Source organism: Phyllostomus hastatus, unplaced genomic scaffold (assembly GCF_019186645.2).
Source record: "Phyllostomus hastatus isolate PE091 unplaced genomic scaffold, TTU_PhHast_1.1 phas_contig_86, whole genome shotgun sequence".
In the NCBI taxonomy this organism is placed as follows: domain Eukaryota; kingdom Metazoa; phylum Chordata; class Mammalia; order Chiroptera; family Phyllostomidae; genus Phyllostomus; species Phyllostomus hastatus.
In genome coordinates this window covers 74,061,509-74,089,084 of record NW_025333977.1, presented here as the reverse complement: position 1 = coordinate 74,089,084, position 27,576 = coordinate 74,061,509, and the positions used below count along the sequence as shown (strand labels likewise).

The window sequence follows — 27,576 nt, the reverse complement described above, 5'->3', positions numbered from 1 at the left end:
CAAATTTCTAAATAGCTATATTGCATCACTGAATCCATGGCCTCAATATTCCACAGTTACATATTTTAACACATTTACCATGAAAATGTAGTAGACATCTGTGTTATCTCTGAAAGTCAATAAACATTTATTTAGAGTAATTGCAAATTTTCAACTTTTCAAGAGAATTAGTCTAGCTTTGTGAGGCAAATGGCACCCATTGAGCCCATCTTCTTTTTCGTAAAACCTTCAAAATTCCCAATTCTTATAAATTGCAAGTAAAAAAACTTAATAAAATGTTTTAGTTTTTATCAAATGCCTTAAGAAAGTGTGTCTAGTTGTTCACTGTTGGAAAATTCTGTTTATAAAGATATGTAACTTAAAGATTGCTGTACTTTTACCTTAACATATAGACCCACTGGATACAGAAATAAACAAACTAGGAAATATATTGTGAAGATGAAAATTCCATCTGAGCAGGCAGTAAAATGTATGCAAGAGAGACAACATTAAAGAGAAAACCACCCAGTGCCTGCTACCCAAGATAATGTTGTGCTGACACAGTAGAACTAGGACTGAGTGAGGTGAAATACTGCTGAAACTCAAATACTGGGGTATTCTTTTTGGGTCTATAGCTTTTATGAAAATTATTGATATTGATTTATATGTCTTTTCATGACTGAAATATGGTTTTGTGACACATATATAACAAAATAAGGTTAAATTGCGTTGTACGTCAGTTATGAAGGAGTAACTTTTTAAAATAATATTTAAGACACAGATTTACGATGGTCATGCTGTCACCTTATTTTCCTGTTCATATGGATCTGATTCCTCTCAATTACCAAGTTAAATTTAGAGAGTGAACAGCTAATAATATTCTCTGTGCCTTGGAAAAGTGCCTGGATAAGACTGTGAGACATGGCTGGAAAGGTTAGTCCAGCAATACAAGCTTTGTAAGTACATATTTAATATTAAGCTATTTGGATTTTAATTCTTTTGGAATGGCTTTGAACTATTTGAAAATGCTTTAAGAGTAACACTGAGTTTGAAACATCAACATAGACTTTTGTTAGCTTTATGTTCTGCTACATTTTTGCTATGGGCAACAAAATTTGAATTAAGTTTGTTTTTCCTTCCAGAACTTACTCATATTCATTAATTAATGATGTAATTATTTTTAAAACACATTATACTTTACACCATTAAATATGGGTCTTTGATATATACTTCATATATAATATGTAAAGACAGATTGTCATATTTTAGAGCATTGAGGCATTTGCTAAAAACAAATATTTTTATATTTATATATGCATATTATTTTTTCAAAAAGTAATATATATATAATCAAAAGTATTTTGAAGAACATACCAGTGTTACTCTCCCAAAAATAGTTTTTGTTTCTCTTTTAGTCTCTCTATTGATCTACAAAACCTATGTCCTATGTCCTCAAAAGGCGTGAGAAACAAGAAAGAAAAAATATAAAAATATTACTTATACTGATTTCAGTGTTTGTCTTGATGATAAGTACTTATTAAATGGCTATTCAATGGAAGGTATTCACTACCTGACCAAACTGTTATTTTAGTTTGGCCACCCAATTCTAATTTTTTATAAACTTTTGATGAACATGAGGTTGTTTTGTGCTCATTTGCTTCTAGAAATATTTGACATAAGTATTTGACACTTGGTATAGAATGTCATATTCAAAATATTATATTTTTACTATAACTTCCCGGGATTATGAAAATTCTCAAGTAGCTCCACTTCTTCCAGAAAAATTAAAATGTATCTAGTGTGATTGTTCATGGAATCAATTTGTAGTAAGGTTGGGTTTGATCGCTGTCTATCTGCACAGGAGAGCATGTATAGAGCATTAATAGACACTGTCCTCCAGAGCCTGGAGTAAATGCTTGGCACATAGTTGGCATTCGATAAATATTGTAGGTCCAGGTATGAGATGGTAGAGAACAAAAGAGAAAACAAGGAACTAGGAGTTAGTAGAAATGTTTCTAGCTCCCAATAAGTATAAATTATTTACCATTTACCCAAGTCATCATCTCCAGTCTCCGTACTACTTTTCTCACTTGTAATGCTTTCTCCCTTGTTTTCCACCACGAATAGCCACCCATTCTTCAAGTTTCAGATAACATCCCACTTCTTCACATAATTCTGGTTTAACCTCAGCCAACACTGATCTCTCTTTTTCTGTACTTACATGTTTATCAATTGACACATTTTATTTAATTTGACAATTAATTATGTAATAGCTTATACTACACTTGAATTGCTTAATATGTTAAAAGCCTTTTTTACCCCCAAATTAGATTCTAATCCAAAGGTCTCAAGCTTGTAGCTGAGTTTGTTTCATATACATGTTTTATTTGACCATCGCGAAATTTCAGTGTTCAGCTAGCTGCAGATATTCATATGAGATTGCATAACAAAAGGAAATTTCAGTTTTCTAGTTTCTCTTGGAAAAATACAAGACCCGGTCACACCAGATCTGCATTCTGTTTCGGTATTAATCCGCCACATCTGAACAGGCACTGCTCCTTTAGACTAGGCGCATATTTTCTTCAGTCCCACCTAGCCTGCTTTATTTATGTTCTCTACCTAAATCTGTGGGGTATGTAAGAGTTTAACTCCTGAATGATTGTAGGGTAAGTGGAGGCAGTCTGGCCTCCTCACCCAAGTGTCTGGATAACTAAGGGGAGCAGTGTTCCCATAGCCTTGGTGGGGCCTGATAACCAGTGTTTTCATAGCCTTGAGATTGGGTCCAATAAATGGATCCCATAACATGAAGTGGGCTCTCATGCATAGAATTATATTATGTTATGTGATGTTCTGCCAGTTTTCCAGCTTTGTTCCCCTCTAGTACTTAAACAGGTAGGGACTCCCTGCTGGGGGATGATGGAGACACATACAAGGGGACAGGTGTCACGATGGGTGCCAGGCTGGGGAGCAAGGGCCATGACATGTGCCCTTGTATTATTATATTATTCTATCTGCAAGAATACCATGGACCTGCCCAGCCTTGAAGGGCCACAACACAATGATATTCCATGCACATATACCCATGCCAACACACACACACTCCATATTTACTTGAAATCTCTAAAAAGACTGGAAGTCTCATCTATATATCTTTTAGGTATTCACATTCAAGATGTTTAAATTTTTAAACATCTCCTTTAATTCCTAACTTTACTAATGACAAATTTTTTTTTTGCTATTTGAAATTGAAAAGCCATTTTGATTTCTATATCTCTGTATCCAATGACTGCCCAAGTTCTATAAAATTTCCTGGCAGAGAGAACAGTTGGAGTGCAATGGTGGAGTGCAATTTATTTTCTTCCCTCATTCCTATTGCCTCTGCCTTCAGAGTCTGCATTAGGTGAAGTGATGCCCTTCTCTCTGTGAGGGAACCTGTCCTCAAAATTAACAGCACCCCACTAATAGACTCCATTTAGTTTTGACTTCATATTCCAGAAACAGAGTCAATTTATAGCCAAGAGTAAAGGAGTTGTTTTAGAGCCCAAATTCACTCTCATGGAGTTTGCAAAATGGCATGTCGAAACATTTACAATGATCTAAGGGATGAATGGTGAAGTGTTTTGGCACCAGCAAGTCTGGCACGCAGCCCTCAAGACAAGCAGCATTTCAACCTCTGTCCTACGTGACTTTATTAGAAGCCCTGCGAGCGAGAGAAACAGGAAATCTGCTCAGCACTTTTATAGCAATGTGGTGAATTATAAATTAATGAGGGCTTCATATGGGGAGGGAATAACATCTGCAGAAGAGCGGATTTCATAAAGACAAAAGGGAAAAAGGTTTCCCTTAGTAAAACATAACCTTTCTGCATCCACAATCAATTCTCAATTAGTCATACCAGGGAGAGTCTTCACCACACACTGTCAATACTGCCTCACTTTGCTTCCTCCCTGCTCCACTCTTCTCTGCCTCTGCCTCTTCTCACCCAAGATGCTCCTTGAATTAATATTCCCAACAATTTCCTTCAGGCTCCTTCTGCTATCAAAAAATTTAGTGGACTTTTTTATTTCCTTGGATCCTCTAGTGCATGGTACCGCTTTTCCTCCCACAGTTTCCTGCCCCTTGTCTGCCCGAGCCTAATGCTTAGTCAGCAGACCACGTAAGAAGCCAAAAGAGAGCAGGAACTAAGAGGAGAAATGATTTCCCTAGGAGGTTTCTCATTCCTTCTTTATATGTCTTTAATGAGCACACAACAAGGAAGGCATCAGTTTGGAAGTTCAAATAGACTACAGGGAAATTTGTTGGAGTGATATTAAAATTCAGGTCAAGAATGGAAATGGGAGGGAGGTGGGGAGGGCTGGGGGTGGGTTGGGGTGGGGTAAAAGGCAGAAAACTGTACTTGAACAGTAATAATAAACAAAAAAACAAACAAACAAACTGCAACCTGGAGGCATTCTCCCACCACAAACACAAAATATGGCCAAAAAGTGAGGTAATGAGTTTTAAAAAAAAAAAAGAATTGTGAGTTGAGTACTTACTATGTACAAAGCCTTTTGCTAAGTACCACAGAAGAGAGAACTTCCTGATCTGCATGGGCTTACAATCTAACTGGCAGGGAAAGTAGGTGACAATTTTACAAATAACCAAGATGTACAATAGGGCTTGCATTATGGTAGCACCAACAATTTATTGCTCATCTAAAATAGGCAGGTGGCCATTCACTAATTTCTTCATAAGACACTAACTAAACATTCACAATGTCGGATGCTGCATAAAGCCATGAGGAATATCAAGATGAATGAGGTAATACCTGCCTCACAGTCTATTAGGAAAGTAATGTGAAGAAACAGTTATAAACATCCTTATTAAAATGATTATTTTAGTATATAAGACCATGGCTACATGAATACCAAAGAGAAAATTTCTATCTTTGCCCAGAGATGGGCAGCAGTCTCAAAAGCCCTCATTTACCAGTGGTTCGTTATTGTAAGTTGTCACAAAATGAGAACATCTTAATGGATAAACTCTTGGACAATTATGTGTGTGTGTGTGTGTGTGTGTGTGTGTGTGTAATTTGTGTTTATGAGTAGGAATTAGCTACAAGAAGCTATTATTTTTTATAGTATTAGTTGATAAGCTAGCATTTGTCATAAACCTGTTAGAATTTTCAGAATTACATTTTAAAATTATAAATATAACATCAACTCCCTTTTAAATAGGGTGAGTATATGGTGTTAAGCAAGTCATTTCATTTTCCATTGCCTTTGTTTTCTCATGTGTATAATGGATAAAGTGATAGAACACAGGGATGATTTGCAGAGAAGATGGAATTCAATAATAAACACATATTTTTACTTAAAAATTAAAATTGTACCAGGCAAATTATCAGCACTCAAATATAACACAAATATTGCTATTGGTTATCTCAGAATGGCTTATGGCACTGACACAATTAAAAAACACTACCCTATGCTTTTATGAATATATTACTTTAGAAGGAACAATGATTGACTCAAGTATTTTAAATTCTTCTTGAAATGCTAAGAGGGTCCAAAGGAGTGGGTAATGGAAGACAAAAGTTGTCCTAAGGCAACAGGAAGATAAAGCAGATGGTTTGAGATTGGCATCCCAATTTTGGAAGAATTTCTACCAAAATGCCTCTGTGTCTGCAGAACAAAGGGGAGTGACAAAGGGGATAATATGGAGTTTCAGTCGACATCAAAAGAAAAGAAAGTAAAGAGATTCCAATTGTGGGAAACATACAAAGTGAGCAAAATCATGTGATCCTGTGTTTTAATTGGTGGAGTATCAACCATTATTTGGAGTGGCTATTCCATGTTACATATGGGGCATCTTCAAACTGGTAAATCTGTGATAAATATTGATACAACTGTTACTGAAACACTTATTAATACCATTTGGGAAGCTGTAAGTAATGCCTAGAAGACAGTAAATATGTCAAATACTTTTTTCTTCAGGGACACAGGAAACTATCATGCTTTATTTGTTAATCATCGAGATGCGGCAATGCAGCATAACAAACTAGGCTAGCTTTAATTAGTGGTATTTTATAAATTCATCATCTGGAAAAAGATGAGAAAACAATGTACCTGATGATAATAGTATACTGCCATTGAAGTACACAAACAATGCTACCAATCTCTAGGTGTCTTTCCTCTTTCTATTTCTCATTAATTTCAACCCTGTAAAGTTTTTTAAAAATTTTACTTACCTATTTTTAGAGAGAGGGTAAGGGAGGGAGAAAAAAAATCAATGAAGGAGAGAAACACTGATGTGTGAGAGAAACATCAATCAGTTGCCTCTCGCATGCCCCCAACCAGGGACCTGGCCAGCAACCCAGGCTTGTGCTCTGACCAGAAATCGAACAGGTGACCCCTGGGTTCTTGGCATGGTGCTCAACCCACTGAGCCATGGCAGTCAGGGCTGAGCCCGTTAAAATTTTTTGACGAATGTAAATTCTATACGGCTGATTAGTTTGATTACCTTAATAAAGAAAAAAAGGTAAGCCATTTATCAATCTTCACCTACCATTGACATAAAGTCTTTGTGTGGCACAGTTCCTGAGTTTTGTCATTTGAAATGGGGCGCAGGATTGCTAGGAGAATGAACAGGGTTGCAATGCAACAGATTAATTAAGCAGCTCTCAGGAATGATATTGAAAGGTAACTGATTAATTGAACATTGAGGCCATCTAATCAAATAGCAGACACAATAAATATGTTTCTTCAGAGATAAATCATGGCCTTATTAGCATATTCATTTGTACGGTTGCATTAACTCTTTACGTGCTTTTTAAGCTTTGCTTAGCTGGCAATAGCCTCCTGCTGCAGTTTCTTTTTTATGTCATTACAAAAATGAATGCCTGGTGGACATGCTACCATTCCTTTAAGATTTGAAGAGTTTAATCACAAAATATACAAACTAGCTGTTCACACAAAAAGGTAAAAAAATCCACTGAGTCATTATTATTATTCCATACAACTGCAGTGAGGCAAAGCATACAATAGTGTTGGATTCAATGGGAATGTTTTATGCTGAAAGCAGGGTTTAATAAGAGGATATAGTTATAAAAATATTAATGCTGAATATCTACCATGCTATTCACATATGAAAATATGTCATTTGAGGTGGGAAAACATGATTATTCTTATTTTGTCATATAAGCCTTTAAAAAAGATGGTCACTTTACAGTTATAAATAAAGGGTGGATCTTAAATCAGGGCAACTGGGGGAAGATAAATGCAGAGAACCTAAAGCAGTTCATTTGTACGTAGACTGTTTTCCCTTTTGATGAAGCTGAAGCCCTGGTCCCCCCCCCCATTTTTGACACTGGGGCAGGATCCAGTTGCCACAGCTGTGCAGCTGGATGAATGGAAAGAATCTGCGCCCTGTGCCTTTGGATGCTCATCATCAAAGGGGGTCTGTCACCCTCTAGTCCCGAGGAGAGTCCCCTGCCAGTCTGAAGGAACAGAGCTTCATGGGGGAGGGGCAGGAAGTCAGGAAGAAACATGGCCTTGTCATCCTCTGAGCCCAGGAAGCTTCTCGTCCTAATGCAGAGCCCTGACTGATCTTTCTGTCAATGACTTTCTTGCAGAAATGCAAGCTCCCCCTAAGGGAGAACTCTCCAGAAGAGAGGTCCTGTGCACACCTCTGCTGCCACAGATGTCAGGTGGAAAATTGGATGGAGCCACGGTTACTCGTCTCTCTAAATTGGAATTGGCTAAAAAGGCAGAATCATGTGAAGAAGCAAGATGTTACAGAGCTGTTGGCTAAAAAGGGATTCAGAGGATTATTGGAATTTTTTTTAAAAATAGAGACTAAAGAATGCAAGTGACAATTTTCTTCTAGCTTAAAGGAATCTCAGCAGATGGGTCACTAACTGACCAATAATTTTTTATACCATATGACTTTTACATATCATTTTTTCTGTTTATATAACTTACAACTTTAGGATTTTACAAAAGTTAAAATATGGTGAATATATGTACATATATGTAAATTGAATATTATATGGTAAATATATACATGAAAGTAGATTTAAATTGATCAGAAAAGCAGGTATTTAAATTGGAACTGAAATACTTTTATTACTTTTCTGAAACACTGTTTAGCTTCAGATGACATTTAAATAATTGATTTCACTTCTGGGAAAAAAAGTATGTCCCCTAGTACAAGAATTTCACAATCCCAACTGCTTTTCTGTTGTTGTGATGCCTATACATCAACCATTTATGTTAAACACGTCCAACTGTGGAAACCCAGAGATCTGTATAAAAAATACAACCAGACTTATCAAATATTTCCCTCTTTACATTTTTATCTATTCCTTAGAATATTACAAAGAGAAAAATATACATGTCTTTTCATTCTATTATGTGTTTATTGGTAACAGTGTCATGAAAAAAGATTAAATCCCATTCCATGGCCAAACGCCAGCATGATTTGATAACAAAAGGAAAGTGTTTGTCAAAAACATGCTTGTTTTCAGAATTATATTTCAGAGTTATAAACACAAACATATTATAACAGGACAGAGGTCATGTCTCTCTAAATACCTAGTCTGTCACAGACACGGAGAACAAACTGAGGATAGCCAGACAGGAGGGAGTTTGGGGAGCTGGGTAAAAAAGGAAGAGGGACTAAGCAGTACATATTGATAGTTTCAAAATAGTCGTGGGGATGTAAAGTACAGTACAGGGAATACAGTCAGTAATGTTGTAATAACAGTGTGTAGTGCTGGGGGGACTTGAAATATCAGGGGGAACAATCCAAAGTACATGATTGTCTAACTGCTATGCTCTATACCTGAAAATAAAATACTGATTGTCAATAAAATAAAAATGAAACAACACAAATTTATCTTTAAAAAGTGAAAACCAAAATTCTATGTGTGTGTGTGTGTGTACATGAGGAGACCCCCCAAATGGAATTTATTTATAAAAAAGTGTGTATTTATTCTTACATGTTTAAACTTCAGTCATCTTCAAAACGCTCTCCATTTGATGCACTACACCCATCAAGACGTTTTTTCCACTACTCAAAACAGTTTTGGAACTTGTTGATTTTGATGCCTTTTAGTGCTTCTGCTAGTTTTTGTTTCACCTTTTTTACATCAGTAAAATGTTTCACTTTGAGGACATTTTTCATCCAGGGAAATTAAAAAAAAGGCTTGGGTTGATACTGGGTGAATAGGGAGGGTAGGGCATGTGGGTCATGCTGTTTTTGGTCAAAAACTGCTGAACACTCAGCACAGTGTGGACCAGTGTGCTTGTAAATCATCCATCATGAAACAGGCAAACACACTGAAAGAGTCTTCCAAAAAATCTGACTGAAGCTGAATGCAGCCTCTCACAACACCACCTACTGGCAAACTGATACACTCCAAAAACACTCATCTAGCAGGGGAAGCTTGTGCCACAAGGGGCCTTCCATCCAGAAGATAATTCTGTTTTTTTTGGGGGGGGTCCCTGTATATGTGTGTGTGTGTATAATTTTTAAGAGAATATATACATATATATGTATATCCTGAAAAAAAATCCCAAATCCACTCCTATACTAAATTTAACCCCCTTTACTTCTTTTCCTCTTAGGTTTCATTCCAAATTTTAAACATAAAAGTTACATGTTCATGTACTACTTAACCAACATTTACTGTATCTGAATATGTAGAAATTGTGTGATAGAGTGACTTGATTTATTTTCTGTCTTCAGTGTTAATTTTTCCAACTATTTTTGTTGTTGTTTCTTTTTGAGCTCATTGCATCACAGACTAAAATAAATGAAGGAACACAGAAAATTTGTTTCAAATATTAGATAAACTATTGGTTGTCTCCTAGATGTACTTGGAATGTATAAGCCATTTAAAAACAGATATATCAATATATATATCAGATATATATGTATATCTTTATATATCAGATACATACAAAATAGATATATATATTTTATATATCAGATATATATATAACAGGCATATATGTATTTATATATAACAGATAAATATAACAGATATATGTAATATATATAACTGTTTAAATATAATATATAATTTATATATAAATAACAATATTCATATATAATATTATAATATATATTATAATATATAATACAGATATCTTTATATCTTTCTAGGTATACCTTGAATAATTTCAAGGGAAAAGGTCATTGTTCATATTTACTAGCACAAAACAGATTGGTGCTATAATTTATTATAATATAAAATGCACCAGTGATTCTTAGAAGACTGCTTGTATTTTTTATTGTATTTTCCCATTACAATTTACCCCTCCTTCTAGTAGTCACCACGCTGTTGTCCATGTCCACAAGTCCTTTTTCCTTTTTGCTCAATCCTTCCACCCCCTAACCTCCCCCAATAGCTGTCACCTGTTCTCCATGTATGAGTATGTCTCTGTTTTGCTTGTTAATTCAATTTGTTCATTAGATTCCACATATGAGTGAAATCATATGGTATTTGTCGTTCTCTGACTGGCTTATTTCACTTAGCATCCAGGTCCAACCATACTGTCACAAAGGGTAAAATTTCCTTCTTTTTTTTTTACAGCTGAGTAGTATTCCATTGCGTCAATGTGCCATAGTTGTTTTATCCATTCATCTACTGATGGATGCTTAGGCTATTCCCTATCTGGGCAATTGTAAATAATGCTGTAATGAACATAGGCATGCTTATATTCTTTTAAATTAGTATTTCAGGTTTTTTCAGGTAAATCCCCAGAAGTGGAATCGCTGGGTCATAAGGTAGTTCCATTAACATCGTTAAAATGTCCATACTACCCAAAGCAATCTATAGACTCAATGCAATTCCTATTACGATACCAATGACATATTTCACAGAACTAGCACAAATATTTCAAAAATTTATATGGAACCACAAAAGGACCCACATCGCATCAGCAATCTTAAGAAAGAACAAAGTCAAATGAATCATGCTACCTAATATCAAACTATACTAAAAGGCCATAGTAATCAAAACAGCATGGTACTGGCATAAAAACAGGCACATAGCAATGGAACAGAATAAAGAGCCCAGAAATGAACCCACACCTTTACAGTCAATTAATATTTGACAGAGGAAGCAAACACGTACAATGGGGTAAAAATAATTTATTCATTAAATGGAGCTGGGAAAACTGGACAGATACATGCAGATATAAAAAACTAGATCACTTTCTTATGACACACACAAGAATAAATTCAAAATGGATTAAAGACTTAAATGTTAGACCTGTAACCATAAAAATCCTAGAAGAAAACATAGGCAGTAAAATCTCAGACATTGCTTGTGGCAGCATTTTTTTCTGATAAATCTCCTCAGGCAAAGGAAATAAAAGAAAACAAAATAACAAATGGGACTACATCAAACTAAAAAGTATTTGCACAGCAAAGGAAACCATCAACAAAATGAAAAGGCAACCCACTGAATGGGAGAACATAAAATTTGCCAATACATCTGACAAGGGGTTAATATCCAAAAAATAACTTAGAAAACTCAACACCCAAAAAACAAACAATCCAATTAAAAAAATGGTCAAAGGACCTGAATAGACACTTCCCCATGGAGGACATACAAATGGCAATAGACATATTTAAAAATGCTCAATGTCACTAATCATCAGAGAAATACAAATTAAAACCACAATGAGCTATCACTTCACACTGGTCAGAATTGCTATCATTAATACATTAACAAATAACAAGTGCTGACAAGGATGTAGAGAAAGGGGAACCCTTTTGCACTGTTGGTGGGAATGCAGAAAGGTGCAGCCACTATGGAAAGCAGTATGGAGATACCTCCAAAATTTAAAAATGACTGCTTATTTAAAAAAAAAGAAAGATAAAGAGCATAAACACTTTTTAAAAATATATATAAACTAAAATAACATTACTAAGCATTTTGGTTCTAGCTGAGAAATAAAAATCTTGCACACTTTAAGGGTCCTGGTTTAGACAGCTATGGTGTTTTTAATTATTTTTTCATGTTTCAGTACAAATTTTAATGTGTACTTTGTGGCCTTTTAAAAATTAATTTTTATTATGTTTGGTCAATATTTTTTACTTATAGAAAATAAATTGCAATAGCATTGTGAATGTAAACATAGCCACCTCTATTTTGAGTACGTAAAATCAGCAAGCATATCTTGCTCTGTGATAGACAAATCAAGCTACTTTTATAGTGAATTTTTTCAAAAGTCCTTTAAGAAACTAGGGGTGATACAGTTGTATTTATAGGCACCAAATGAGTTCAGCACTTACACTGCTGTATACAATCACCCCAGATTCTCTTCATTGTATCACCAACATTGTTAAACACTCAGTCTGGGCTTTGGCATTGTGACTGCAGCTCTCAAAAACTGGGTGTGGACTCAATACAAGCAGACATGAAAGAAACATTTGATTTATCTCCTGAATACTGTGAAAGTAAGAGAGTTCTGAATTTACTTCAAAGAATGAAACTATAACTGATTTGTAATTATGCATGCAGCAAATTTATAATGCAGAACCATTGCAAACTTGCCTACACCTATTTTAAACAGCAAAGACATTTCCTTCTGCTTTTGTCCAGTGGTTTCGATCCAAGCCTACATATGTATGTGTCATTATGATTTCCAGAGAAACTATTTTAAATTATAGATATCATATATATATATATATATGTATGTATATATGTGTGTGTGTATATATATAAATATATAGATATAGATATATATTGGTTTTAAAAGTCTATTATTTTAGGACAAGCCCAGTTATGGTTTTAATTAATGAATGATTAAATTCTACTGTATACCTCTATTATTTACTGCTTTTAGATAGCCACGTTTTAATTCATTGGTTCTCAAAATTTTTTCAGCTTTTAGAATGCCCATTTGAATAATGTACTCCACTCAGAAACACTGCCCGTGAACAGTGCGATTTTCAACACAGTGGAAGTGGAGGGAACTGGGAGGAGGCATGTTAGGTCTGGAGGAAATGAGCAGGTAGGGATGCTGTTTGAAAGAAGTGTCTCTAAGGATAGTGACCTAACCCCAGGGACACATGCCTATCCTCATGTGAAAATCAGTGATGGAATGAATAATGTTTCAATTTTTCCAAATAATATATAGATGCCTTTTAGTAGTATACTTAATATGTTACAAAGGTTAACTCAAAATAGGAATAAGAAAAATAATCTTTAACTATTTTATTAGTGTGATTTCTACCTTGTTTAATAAATTTTGATATATTAAATGCCTCTTGCAACCTCAAAGTTTGGAATTTACTCATTTTCACAGTAGCTCTTTCTTAAAAATAATTTTTCCCCTGCAATATTTGATATTTTTCTCATGTATCCTAAGGAACAAATTGGACAGATATTTTCATTATTCCCTTATAGTGGAAAAATAAGTTTTATAAGTTACTTGATCAATACCTTGCAATGCTTTAATATACCTGGAAAATAATAACATTTACTTTACTTAAGCCCCTGGGTCTCTAAGAGTTAGGATGGTTCAAAGTGTGCTCTGATACCTGAAGCCCAAGAGACAAGAAGGGTATAAGGTCCAAGAGAGACTGGTCCTGGTTGTACAGCAGGATCAACCTATCTCCAATCCTTTACTTTTCTCAATGGACTGACAAATATATACAAAGCAAAAGAAAATACATTGGTGAATGTTAAATAGTCTTGGTTATTTTTTTAGAAGTTGAAAAAGCTTCGCCTGCAGTAAATAATGAAATCGGAGGCCTAACTAGAATGTATTGAAGCTGGAAAATAGGTTCTAAACATTATTCCAAAGGAACAGCAATACCCCACCTGGGATGGCAATACCCTTGGAGTAAACATATTGCTGTTCAGGTGACTCCTTAAAAGGATGCAGCATCCATTTAGACATTTAAGTAGAGCTGGATTTCTTAAAACACTAATCTTGTTAACTCATTATTTTATAGTCATAACTTCATATTGAAAAGCAGTGCTAAGCCCTTCTTTTATGAAGCTTATAAAGAGGATTGGAGCCTATTACAGAGAAAAAAACCTGTTTTACACAAGCTTAGATGAGATGGGAAGGAAACAGACATTTGAAGGTGAGTGTGAAGAGGCTAGAATACTATTCCATTTATTGATCACAGGATTTACAAGAAGTATCTTGGGAAGGATACATGGTCAAGGTCAGAGGCACCTTTAAAAATAAGTTCACACATTACTGATGAGCTACAGTGCCATATGCTTCCTACTGAAAATCTGTGAAGCCTTTTTCTTTCAACTGATTAAAAGCAAAGAAGGTTGACAAGGGAACTAATGAGCTATACATAATGAATAAGGTGGCAATGTTCTCTTCTAGTCAATCTTCCTTTTTATAAAAAAAGGGAGCAGAAACTGGATTCAATGCATTGCCATGGACACTGATCCCTGAAGTTTGGCCACTGTACCAACTACATTGTTGCTACATTCAGTTACCTTAGTTAAATATGTTCAAGCATGAAAAACAGAACCAATGATCTGGTTCTGGGCTAAAAAAACAATGTACGTGCACAGGAAAAATTAGATTGTTTAGATTCTATGTATTTACTTGTATCCTTGTTTGGTACCATATGTCATGGGCTTTAGACAAATGTTCAAATGATATCTAGGTTTCTGTTCATAAGTCAGTGATGACTGTTGATGTTCAAAAAAACCAAGGCAAACTCTGGTCTTATTATTTTACATTAGCTCAGGCATTAGCAACTTACTATGAATGTTCTTGAAAGGGTTTTCTAACTCACAGGAAGGTCGTAGGTAAAAATAAAAAATAGGGAAAGTTTCTTTTCTGTGTTTTCTCTCTGTTTTAACTTTACCTTTCTCTCGTTTCCCTGCCCTCCTTCTGTTTCCCCAAGCAGATTCAGTGAGACCCAACTGGCCAGGACGCCCAAAGAAATTCACACCACTCCTCCACTTCTTGAAAATAATACCTGGGGCAGGAGATCTGAGATAGCAGAACAAGAAAAGCAATTTGTTTGGTTATCTGATGGAGGTAATTTATGTAGAAGTGTGAATCCACTTAAATTTCCTGCCTGACTGGCTTTTAAAGAAGAGATTATTAACATAAATGATTCTTGATAAGTGGCAGGAGGTGGCAGGCCTGGTGCTCTTTGCTAACTTCTTCCCCAGGGCATGTTGGAGATAAGAGGTCAGTAACTTGGCAATCCTTTAAAGACTGCACCAACTTTTTTTGTTTTAATTAAAACTTTCTGATTTGCTGGCCCCTGAGCTAGGTGTTGAATGCAGGGTCGTAAAGGAAACGCTTTTCAGTCCCATTTTCGAGAAGTTGTACTGGAGTATGTTTCTCCCAACCTGTCCCTTCTCCCACTCCATCACAATGAATGATTAAGCCAAACAAAACAAAGTTAGTCACATCTGAAAAGACCCTTTGCTACTCTAGAATGACCTGTAGATGATCAATAAATATTTTGCTTTTTAGCTTTTGAATTGTTCAACAAATGGTTTATTTGCTTTTCCTACCACAAGTGCTACCTCCTAGAAGCTTCTCTTTCCCGTTTCATATTCTCTTGTCTCTCCTGCCCTGGAATTGACTTAGGAGCTATTCCTTATGCTAAAGGACTCCTATCATTAGCTAAAGGACTCCAGGGTATATTCTTCAGTTCTGAGTTTGATTTCTCCTTATCCTCTCAAAACTTTTATCCTGATCACTTTCATCTTCATTCATAAGTACGTTCATATGAATGTACTTTAATCTTCATTCACAAGTACAGTTCTTACAAACACTAAGTAGCCTTTATAACATGTTGCATGAATGATGTATAACTGGAATTTTATCCATAGAAAAGAAGTAATACTATGTATTTAAATATTTTTAGACAGGAAAAAATATTTAGGCAATATGTGTAACTTCATATTATTTGAAGGCAAGACAATAGATCAAATGCTGCAATCTAACAAAGAAATTGCCTTAATTTGTATTAAGATGGTAGTAAGGAAAAAAGCCCTTAAAAACTTAGTGAAAGCAAATTATTCAAATTGTACTGAACCTTTGATTCAGTAAATTGATAAAAATCATCTCTGAGGCATTAACATTTGATATTGTTTATATTATAAAGGCAGTAATGGAAAAGTACACCTTCCAAATTTTGTCATTTTTATTATTTTCTTTTAGTGATTTTCAAATGAGGCTAAAGAAAGAAGTTCAATCAACAGTGTTTTCTGACAGAATTCACTAAAAAATTTCTTTCATTAAGACTAAATGTTGCTAGAACATTTTTTAAAAATTGTTTACAATGCCAATGACCAGTTATTTAGAAATTAGTTCTAAACATTTTATTTATTTTATAAATATAAATCATAAAGGAAAGGAACACAACAGTAGGTCTCACCTCATATTTTGAACTTCTAAAGATGAATAGGGACAGTAACCAACAACTATATGATTATCCGTGATTCAGTTTAACAGGTTTTACTCAAAATATTGATTTATGACTAAGTAAGTAAGAAGGTAGAGAAGAGAAATAGCATTCACATTCAGAAATCATGGAATATAAGGATATGAAAAGAAAACTGCAGTGACAAGGAAATAAACTAATTTTCTCTTTTAGAATATAGGATAGAGCCATATAAAAACCAATTTTTTAGAAATTTTAAAGAAAAATACTTGAATATATATTAAAATTTTAATCTTAAAAAGTATAGTGCAGATTATTCCTACTCATTTTTTACATTTATTTAAAAAAAAGAACCTATGAAATTAATGTAGTTTTTCTCCTATTTATAGTATTTTCATCAGCATCTAATCATGGAAACCATACATTTCTTATTTTACATTTTAAACAGAATGTATTGATAGGCATTTTTGTTACAATAATGTAGTAAAGGAAGGAAAAGCAAAAAAAGAAAACTAACCAGAAAAGAGTAAACTGTTCCATCAATTCTGCTAGGAACTTTCACAGACCTTGTTTCATTTAAAGACAAACTCAAAACAAGAAGAATTACTGCCATGCACAAAAACAATATATGGCTTAAGATAAAATAAATTGTAATGTTAGAATAATAGTTTATTAATATGTAATAACTTTATTTTTGATATTTGCAGACTAAAGACAATGAAAACATTCCTATAACCATATTTTTCCTTCTGTGTTATAACCAAATATCAATAACAACAACAGCAAAAATATCACGTTGTACAGCATAGGAATTCCACTCTCTGAGAAACAACTATACTTTTGCCTGACCTTCACTGAGACTCATTCAGGAAATACAAAACAGGCCACAGGAGCTTCTTGCTCTGCCTTGAGATCAGATTTATTCTGTGCTCTGAATACTTGTATTCTGATCTTAGTGCACCTGACCTTTTAGATTTTAGATCAACATTTGCTCCAACTTTCCATTTCAGAATACAAGAAGCTCAAAATTCCACATTAAGCCCAAATTCTTCACATTCCCAATTCCAAATTATTTGTATTACTGATACCACTTTCCAACAGAATAATAAGTTCATTTTTGTTGTTTTTCTTTTGTTTTGTTTTGAGAAACAAAGGCCAAGTTTATTTGTTCATTTCTTGCTTACGTTTGAAGTACTCCTCAGTGACATGCTGTCCGAGACCCGTTGCCATAGTCCTTAATCACCATAGAAATGCAACCAAACAGTTTACAGGGTTTTCCCTTCCTGTTGATCCTACAGAGGCCCATTCATTGCCCCAGTTTCTTGCTGTCGTCAACCTTAAATAGGTTGATTTGGTGTTCAGCACAAAGGCCCTCTATCCACTTGGCATGTATAGGCTCGTTACAGTTGGATGCAAGCACACAAAGGTGGGCTTGGCGCTTATTTGAAAGTCCAGATGCTTCTGCAACAAGCTTGAAATTCCATGAAGTTAAGTTGATGGCTTAATTTTGCAAACTACTAAATGGGGGTTTCTATCTGTCCTGTAGATGATATAAAATTGGCCCCACAACCTACACATAGGCTGGTTTTAAGAAGAGTCTATTTCTTTATCCAGATCATAGTAACTATAATTTCTTGAGTGCTCACATAAGAAGGTGAATCCTACATGATTTCTTATATATGCAAAAACCTCAAAGCATATGAGGTATTTTTGTTTTGCTTTGTCCCCCACCCCCAAATTTCATTGAAATTGAGGTATATGTCAATTGCACAAAACATTCAAATGATCTAAGTGATCATTGGGATTCCATTCCAGTTGCCATCATGCCCACTATAGAACTTTGAACTCAATATATGTTTACAGTCTAAATAATTAAATAAAACCTCTGAGACCTATCACTTTGAGTTAGTGACTTTAAGATTCTTCAGCTCTGGACTAATCAGAAGTACAAATCCTCTGCCATTTATTCTAATTCCCTCACTTGTTACTCTAGATACTAACAATCACAGAGCCATAGTCTCTGCTTTCAACATTTGGCTCCTCACTGTCTAAGACTTTCCAAACATCTCACCCTGGCATGAGTGCAAACACTTTATCTAATTTGTAACAGTAATATAAATCCCAAATCCATATGCCTTAGTTAGTAGTATAGCATAATTTCTGTCTGTGTTTTTTATAGTATCTTTAGCTATATGGATAGTTAGTCATAGAGATAGCAGTCTGATATTTTTCTAATTAATCTAGACTTGTCAGATAATTAAAGATTGATGTAATACCCAAGTACTGAGACTTTGAAAAAAACTCATTATACTTAATGAAATGCTTACATAATAATTAAACAGGGACTTCTGGATAAGATGGTGGTATAGCTAAATACAGTACTCAAATCATTCCACAATGACATCAAAATTACAACTAAACTACACAGCAATCCTCATTCAGGACTACCTGAAATCTAGCTGAATGGGAGTCCTAACAGCTAAGGATATAAAGAAGCTGCATTGAGACTGGTAGGAGGGATATGACAGATAAAAACTGGGAGGCTATCTCAGCTTCAGAGGACTTCCTGAGGAGAGAGGGGTCCTGGCCCCATACCAGACACCTAAGCCCAGGGTTCCAGTGCCAAGAAGAAAGGTCCCCATAACTTTTGGCTGTAAAATCCAGCAGGAATGTGGCTGAGTGAGACACAGGGCTTCTGGAATCCCACGTGTTCTTCTTAAAGGGCCTACACATGGACTTACTCAGAATCACTGCATCTGAGCTTCAGCACTGAGGTAGCATCTCGAATTGCACCAGGAACATGTGGGGAGGAACTGAGTTGTCTGGGAAAAGGCAAGAGCTAGAGGAACAGCATTCTTCCAGAAAGAAGTCCTGACAGAGGCCATTGTTCCTTTTCTGGGCCCTCTACCATAAAGCCAGCAGGCAGGGGACATATCTGAGACTCCATCAGCCTGGGTTACACTGTTTGACCTACTCTGGTGATTCCCTGAGACCCTGCCTATTCCAATTTTCAGGACCACCCAAACTGTTTCCAGTGCATTTTCCATACAAATGGCCTGGCTTGACTCATGCTTTAGACTTAACTAAAATCTGTCCAACAAGCAGCATCTGACCTCAATGTCCCCTGTATCTCTCACTAAGTGCCCCCATACCTGGCACTAGCAGCAGTCAGCCTTGGTGCATAGTGCAGCCTTTCCTGGGCACTTCCAAGCCCAGCAAAAGTTAATAGCCACCTGCAGGTTGTTTTGTAATATATGCCATATGGACCGAAGAAGGACACAGGCAGAGGCTGACCTTGGCCTATACCTACCAGAAGGTCCCAGACCCAGTGTACTATATTGAAGCACCACCCAACAAATTGCATAGGTAACATGCTCAAAGGGAAGACTCAGCAGGCAACAGAGCCCACCCGACATAATCTGTGTTCTGTGGGGAAGACCCCTGCACAGCTGATCCTCCACAGTAGTTGTAGCCAGTCTTTGCAGTTGAGTGACCTGGGAGTAAATCTTTCCCATTGAGTAATCAAGGCTCAACTACAACAAATGGTGTACACAGCCCACATGCAGTGCCCAGCCCAGGTGAATGAGTGGACTGTGCCACTGGACCCTATAGCACACCTACTACATGAGGCCATACTATCAAGGCCAGGAAACATAGCAGATCTACCCATTACACAAAACAAACACAAAGAGGCAGCCAAAATGAGGAGACAAAGAAATATGCCCAAAATGAAAGAACAGAACAAAACTCCAGAAAAAGAACTAAACAAAATGGAGACAAGCAATCCACTAGATGCAGAGTTCAAAACACTGGTTATAAAGATGTTCACTGAACTTAGTGAGAACTTCAACAACATAAAAAAATGACAAGGAAATCATAAAAAAAGAACGAGTCAGAAATGAAGAATATACTAACTGAAATGAGGAATAATTTATAGGGAATTAACAGCAGGGTAGATGAAGCTGAGAATCAAATCAGGAATTCAGAATATAAGAAAGCATAAAACACTCAATCAAAACAACAAAAAGAAAAAAGAATCCAAAAACATTGAGGCTATGGTAAGGAGCCTCTGAGATATCAAGCATACCAACATTTACATCATGGGGGCTCCAAAAGGAGATGAGAGAAAGCAAGAAATTGAAAACCTATTTGAAAAAATAATGACAGAAAACTTCCCTAAATGGGTGAAGGAAATAGATATGCAAGTCTAGAAAGCACAGAGTCCCAAACAAGATGAACTCAAAGAGGCCCACACCAAGACACATCATAATTAATGCATGAAACATGAAAGAAAAGGAGATTCTTAAAAGTAGGAAGAGAAAAGCAGTTAGTTACCCACCAGGGAGCTCCCATAAGACTGGCAGCTGATTTCTCAATAGAAACTTTACAGGTCAGAGGGGATTGGCAACATATACTTAAAGTGATGAAGAGCAAGGACTTACAACCAAGATTAATCTACACAGAAGCTATTATTTAGAATCAAAGGACATACAGAGAGCCTCCAAGACAAGAAAAAGCTAAAGGAGTTCATCACCACCAAACCAGTATTATACAAAATGTTAAAAGGTAGATGAAGAAGAAGAAGAAGAAGGAAGAGGAGAAGAAGGAGAAGATACGTGAACAACAGAATGTCAATAAATATATACCTATTAACAATTGAATCTAAAAAAAATAAACTAACAGAACAGAAACAGACTCATAGATATAGGGAACATTCTGAGGGTTGCCAGGTGGGAGGGAGCTTGGGGGATGGGTGAATAAGGTACAGGGATTAAGAAGTACAAATTGGTTATTACAGAACAGTCATGGGGATATAAAGTACCACATATGACATACAATCAATAATGTTCTAATAACTATGTATGGTGTGAGATAGATACTAGATTTCTTGGGATGATCACCTAGTGAGATATATAATGTCTAATCACTGGGGTGTACACATGAAACTAACATAATATTGTATGTCAACTGTAATTGAAAAAAATAGATTTAAAAATAATTAAATAAATTGTCATGTAATCTTTTAAATCTTCACCCAAGGACATTTTTTATTGCTTTTTGAGAGAGGGTAAAGGAGAGAGAGAGAGAGGGATAGGGAGAGAGAGAAACATCGATGTGAGAGAAAAACATTGATCAGTTGCCTTCTTGTACATGCTCTGACCGGGGATAAAACCTGCAAACAGGGTATGCGCCCTGACTGGGACTGGAACTTGTGACCGTTTGGTATACAGTTCAATGCTCCAACCAACTGAGCCACACTGGCCAGGGTCACTGTCATATAATTTTGATATCAATTCCATGATGAAACATTTTCTTTTAATAATTTATAGACATAATTTTCCTTAGTACATAATGAATAAATATGGTATTGGATTATAGAGATTTTTCACATTTATTTCTAAGTAATTTAAAAGTTTTGATTAACATTTAAAAAATTGTTTGTGTCCATCAAGTATAAAGATAGATAAGTAAGATGTCATCAGTCATCTGAATAAAGCAGATTATGTCAACAATATGGGACAAATACATTATGTAGTGTAAAAAACAAGCATGATAAATTAATCTTAAACCAGTATATAGTCCATGGAAAATTAAAGATTCTCCATCAGGTTCAATAGCAGAAGATCGTTAATTAAAATATCATGCTTCACATCATAAAGAGGATCATGTCCTCTATAAATAATATGACAGATGAGTAAATATTTAGAAAACAAATGCTAAGTATGGACAGCAGAGGGAAAAATTCATGCCATAAAGGTTATTTTACATTACATAAGCAGTTATGCTGGAGATTTATTTACTTACAAATAGGTTTTAAGTGTAGGATATATATTTTCATTCAAAGTTTAAATGTGGCCTAAATTGAGGATTAATAAAAAGATACATTTTTTCTGCTATATAATGTGAGAGTTTAGGAATTTCCTCATATTTCTAGTTGTAAGAATATGTTGCTTCTAATTTGTATACAATGGTTTAAGTATGGTATTTTGTACTTATTTGTAATTTGGAAAGGAATTCATATCCCTGTAATGAGTTTGAGCATAGATTTTAAAAGAAAAAGTTTTCATGTTAACTTATATCCTTTCCCTCTTTTGGAAGGAACAGGGTGTTAAATCAGACTCAGGAAGAACCTATTATCCCCGGAAGATGATATACTATTAGAACAGTAGTCTCTTTAATATTTTAGCTAACTGGAGTTTCCTCCCAGCTCCACACGAAACGTTCATGGAGTACAGTTAATCAGAGTGTCCTGTGCATTACACATTTCCTCTTTGTTAACTGCTGTGAATGAACTGTTCTAATGATTTAAGAGTCATCAAGAGACGTGTAAGAGTCAGCCAGCACTTCTTTCTCAGAGTGCCTAAGATTTTTAAACAATAATTTTATTTTTATTTCTTTAGAAAAAAGAAAATAATTATTTCAAGAAATATCAAGAATACAAGGAATAATAGTTTAGAATTTCCTTGTTATAAGATGTACCCTGGTAGGTTAAGAGGTAGAAATGACAGAAAGGTAAAAACTAATTTTATTTTTGCCACAAAGTCATATTATTATCATGGAAACACTAGTCCAGGAACGGGAAAAAGCTTTCTAGAAAACATCTAATGAGTTCCCCAAGAGGTATCAAAAATAATTAATATCTTTACTAATAAAAGTAAACATACTATAATGTATACTATAAGTTTAAAAATTCTGTTACTGTGTTTTCAGAGGTTTGTAACTATTATAGACAGTAATCAATTGTAAGGAGAAGAAAAGCAAAATAGTTTGTTCTCAATAACATAGTGGGTGGAAGTGAGAAATGAATTAAATCAGTATTGAACCAAACTTCAATTCAAATAGTTTACATATTATAAAGTATGTTATACTAATCATTATAGACCTAATGTTTATGTTCCCTAAATTCACATGTTGAAGTCCAAACCCCCAATGTGATGGTGTTGGGAGGTGGGGCCTTTGGGAGGTGATTAGGCCAGAAGGGTGGAGCCCTCCTGAATGAAATTAGTGTCCTTATCAAAGAGATTCCAGAATGCTAACTTGTCCCTTCCACTATGTAAGGACCCAATGAGAAGATGACTAGGAGCTAAGAAGTGGGCTGTAATCAAAAACAGAATCTGTTGGTACCTTGATCTTGGACTCTCGGGCTCAAGAACTATAAATTTCTGTTGTTTATAAGCCACCCAGAGCGTGACATTCTGTTATAGCATCTGAGACAGACCAACACACCAATTATTTTGCCTGAGGTTAACACATAATTCTTTCTCTCCTACCAGAAGAAACAGCACAAGGATATAGAATTTTGTCTGTTTTGTTTACTTCTGTGTCCTCGGTATATAGGATTGATAGTAACACATATATACAATTTTGAAAGAATACTTTGTTTTCTCATTTTTTTTCCTTTCTCTTTGACTCTTTATTGGAGTATGCATTTATTGTTTGGGCCCGCGCTGCAGTCATTCGCTCTTGGGAAACAGCACCTTAATTTCCAGTACATCACCACTCCTTCTCTATCTTCAGCATGTGCAATTCAGGCACATTAACATTTTTTCCACCCGTGACACTGAAAGGCTCCAGAGAGGAGCACACATTTAATTTGTCCAATAAGAAAAGCCCATTCAACTGAGACATATGATTGGTTCAGACAAGCATGTGACCCACACCAGGCCCAGGAGACTCAGATGAAAAACTTTTACTGGAATTGTTAAGAAAGAGCAGCTTTGACATTAAAGCTGCTAAGTACATGGACTGCATTCCTGGCTGTACTAATACAACATGGCAAGAAGTTATCCAAATGAAGTCAAAGCCAAAGAAAACGAAGCTAAGTGACAGCATGATGTATATTTTGGCATCATCTGAGCTCTGGATTCTAGGCCTGAAGCCATTTCTAGCCCATTCTCTTGAAGTTATGTAACCCAATAAATTTCATTTTGTAAGCCTAATTTGAGATAGATTCCTGTTACTTGCAGCTGAAAGAGTAATGACAGATACATCCTTTAATATCATTGTACTAATTACTAAAGACCCTACATGTAGAAGAAATAAATAGCATCATGTTGATACGGAGTCATAAAATAACCATGGGAGGAAAATAGTGATGGGCGTAGAGTATGCTCAGAAATGTCCAGCAATGTTTATGTTCTCCTGCTTATTTACTCAGACTAGATTTCAGAAAGAGACAGGAGCATTTATTTCTCTGTTAACAACTCTAAATGGTATGGTTTTCCTTGTGTGACTTGCCACTTGTTTCAGCACTGCTGACTACTATGGAACTGAAGTAAATTATTAGTCCTTATTTTTTTTGTACAATAATAAACAACCATAGGCATAATTTAGATATAGAGAAAGTACAGTCTGTATTTTAGAGAGAGTTATAATATTAAATCATATAAAAGCCTAAAATGGCTTCATAAATCATCAACATATATACCTTCATTTTACAGTTGAAAAAAGTTAAGGGATTCACTCAATGTCTTATCTCTGACTAATAGCAGAAGCAAAGGCATAATATAGCAAACCATATATATGATTTTATTTATTTCTGTACTATGATTTCTTCCCAGAGATTTGCTGTTAAAGCACACACAAAAGAAGTTAAAGTATTTATTTACACTTAGAATTCTATTCACATGCAGAAAACTGGGCCACAGTACCACACTTCCATTATCACTGGGAAGAATGACAAGGAAATTCAGTGTGCTCTACACTCAATAAGAGCTTGTTAAACACTGAGTTCATTAACACCCTCAAAATTCCAATATAAACTTATACAACAGTTAAGTAAACTGTTTCATTTCTAGAGAATTAGCTATCTTTTAGGTCAATGGATTATAATTTATATAATGCTGCTTTAGTGTCCTGACAAATTTAATTTATCCCTACTTACCACTAAGAGCAGGTCTATGAATTACTTTAGTAATTGCCCAAAGGATAAAAAGGCCAATGTAGAATATATTTACATATATTAATATATTACACTTTTAGTGAAGGATACTCAAAATCTAAGACAAAATATTCTGTATATATTTTTGAAACAAGGACCAACCATCTTAAATTAAAATCTAATTTCAGTTTTCAGTGTGTCAGCTTCTCTGGGAGTGTGCACAAACATATGTCTTATTGTGATGGAAATAACATGAAGCTCTGTTTAGAAGCCTAAGTCTTCTCCTCAGTATCATCAAAGATGGTAAAGGAAGAATTTGTGGTTTAGCCACAACTCTTATTTACAGATTCTATGCAATGTGTTATTCAGAATCTTATAGTGCAAAACTCATTGGCTGGAATATCAGAATGTTTTCTTGAACAAGGGGAAGCTCTGATTTGAAAACTGCACATTGCACATCTATTTATTGATTTTGTTTTTCTTTTACCAACTTTGGCATCTAGGACCTGGGATCATCTTGGATGCCTGGTTATAAGCATCTGGAAGCAACAGAAGAATACCTAAGAAAAGTCCTTAGGAATGTATTTCACATTGTTGCCTGAAGATTACAGCAAAAAGCAAGAGATTTCATAGCTCGGGAAGGAGGAAAAAGTGGTGCTTAAACTGGTTTGGTATTTGCAGTTCTGTTTTCCTATCCTATACTGTCATTTCTCAAAGCTCATAGTGTTCTGAACAAAGATCTCCAGCTTAATTTGTAAATGTGTATACACACACATCTCTCTAAATGAAAAAAATTTAATGCTGATATTGGTGGAGCACGCTGCTTAGTAAACTGCTTAATGTATGTATGCCCCTGATAAGTTTCAGAGATTATGATTAGTACAAGACCATATATGGAGCCCTGTAATGACACACCAGCTTGTGCCAGGCATGTTCTCTGCCCAGACCCCGCAGGATGCATTTTTCCAGGTCTACATTTGAATCGAAGTGTTGTATATGGCAGATAATCTAAAAGTGATGACAGTAGATCCATGTACCCCTGCATATGACAGACAGACTTTTTAAAAAAATAGCCATTGGGAAGTAAGTTATTAAGCAACTCTTAAAGTTTTCATGGAAGTTAGTGATATCAAAATATTAGTCAAGAGCTTGTTATGTGTGAAGCTCTGTGCTAAATGTCACATTCTATATACCATTAAATTCTCCTTAGAGACTGTGTGAGATAGACTCTGTACCTCCTTTCACAGATAAGGAAACTGAGGCTCACAGAAGTTAGAACCCTCTGCTAAATCAATTTTACAAGAGAGAGAATCTGGATTTCAACCCAGATTTGCCGGAGTCTGAAGCTCTTATCTTTTTCACTGCAAAGTGCTGCCTCAAACATAAGCTGCTTTCTAAGGGAAGTTTAATAGATACTGCTTCCTTCAGGATTGTAGCTAGCACATGAAGTGTAAACATAAAAGTTTATGTTTAATCACATCTCTTAAATTATTTTCAAATGTTTTGAGAGAAAAGGGATTTATTTCATTGCGTTTGATTTCAATTTTTCTACAGGAAAAAAATAGGATTCGATATGCATGAATTCTTAAAAGCTGATTTTAGTTTAAACAAAACCTAAAACAATAAATTTTCAAGTTGTATACTTTGCAACTGTCAATAACTCTGCTTTTAATAGCATTTCCATGGAGACCTCTTTTTATAAGTAAGAGTTTATCTTTCTTGAATATTCACTGAGAATAGATTATTCATATATCTAATTCTGGCATAAATGTATATATGGAGATTTACAGGCTTAGCTGACTCTTTCATTTTACAGAGCAGTTCATAAGTTTTGCTGCATGAAATTCTCATTCATATTGAAAATACACCCCTATTAAACAGCATTTGTTCAATAAGACTTCACTGTAATCCAAGATGTGTATAGAACTAAAAAGTAAATTACCATCTTATACTTTTAAGTGATTGGGTCATCAGTTTGGAAAGAACAGTTTTTGAAATATGACAGTTAATGATAATGCTGTACTTCCACTTGTCATAATTCATAAACAGGTGGAAACTTACTTCAAAAACAAATTTCAGAAACAATAAACACAAATCCAGGAGAGCTTAGACACTTTACCTTGCATAGGTAGACATGGTAGACTGTGCTCTTCAGTGCCCCTATCCTTTAGCCCTTTCTGTATAAACTACATTTGCCATGTGACTTTGTAGTTCTCACTGAGGAGGCACAATCTCTTTCCCCACTTGTTACATTGGGGCCCATCTTGTGCTTTGCTTTGACCACTGAAATGAAGGCAAATGTGATTCAAGCAGAGGCTTCAGAAAAGCAATTACAT

The 27,576-nt window shown here is 35.2% G+C and overlaps 1 protein-coding gene and 1 long non-coding RNA gene across 4 annotated transcripts in view; one reads left to right on the top strand and one right to left on the bottom strand.

The window, feature by feature from the left end:
- Positions 1–27,576, bottom strand: part of ALCAM (activated leukocyte cell adhesion molecule) — a 197,581-nt gene that overhangs the window by 108,210 nt on the left and 61,795 nt on the right. The window lies entirely within an intron of this gene.
- Positions 902–26,972, top strand: LOC123826965. Of its 2 annotated transcripts, none has more exons than XR_006787153.1 (3): positions 902–935; positions 14,863–14,996; positions 25,744–26,972. It is a non-coding gene; the product is annotated as an uncharacterized LOC123826965 (long non-coding RNA). The 2 variants fall into 2 exon arrangements; XR_006787152.1 differs by lacking the exon at positions 902–935 and adding an exon at positions 13,944–14,070.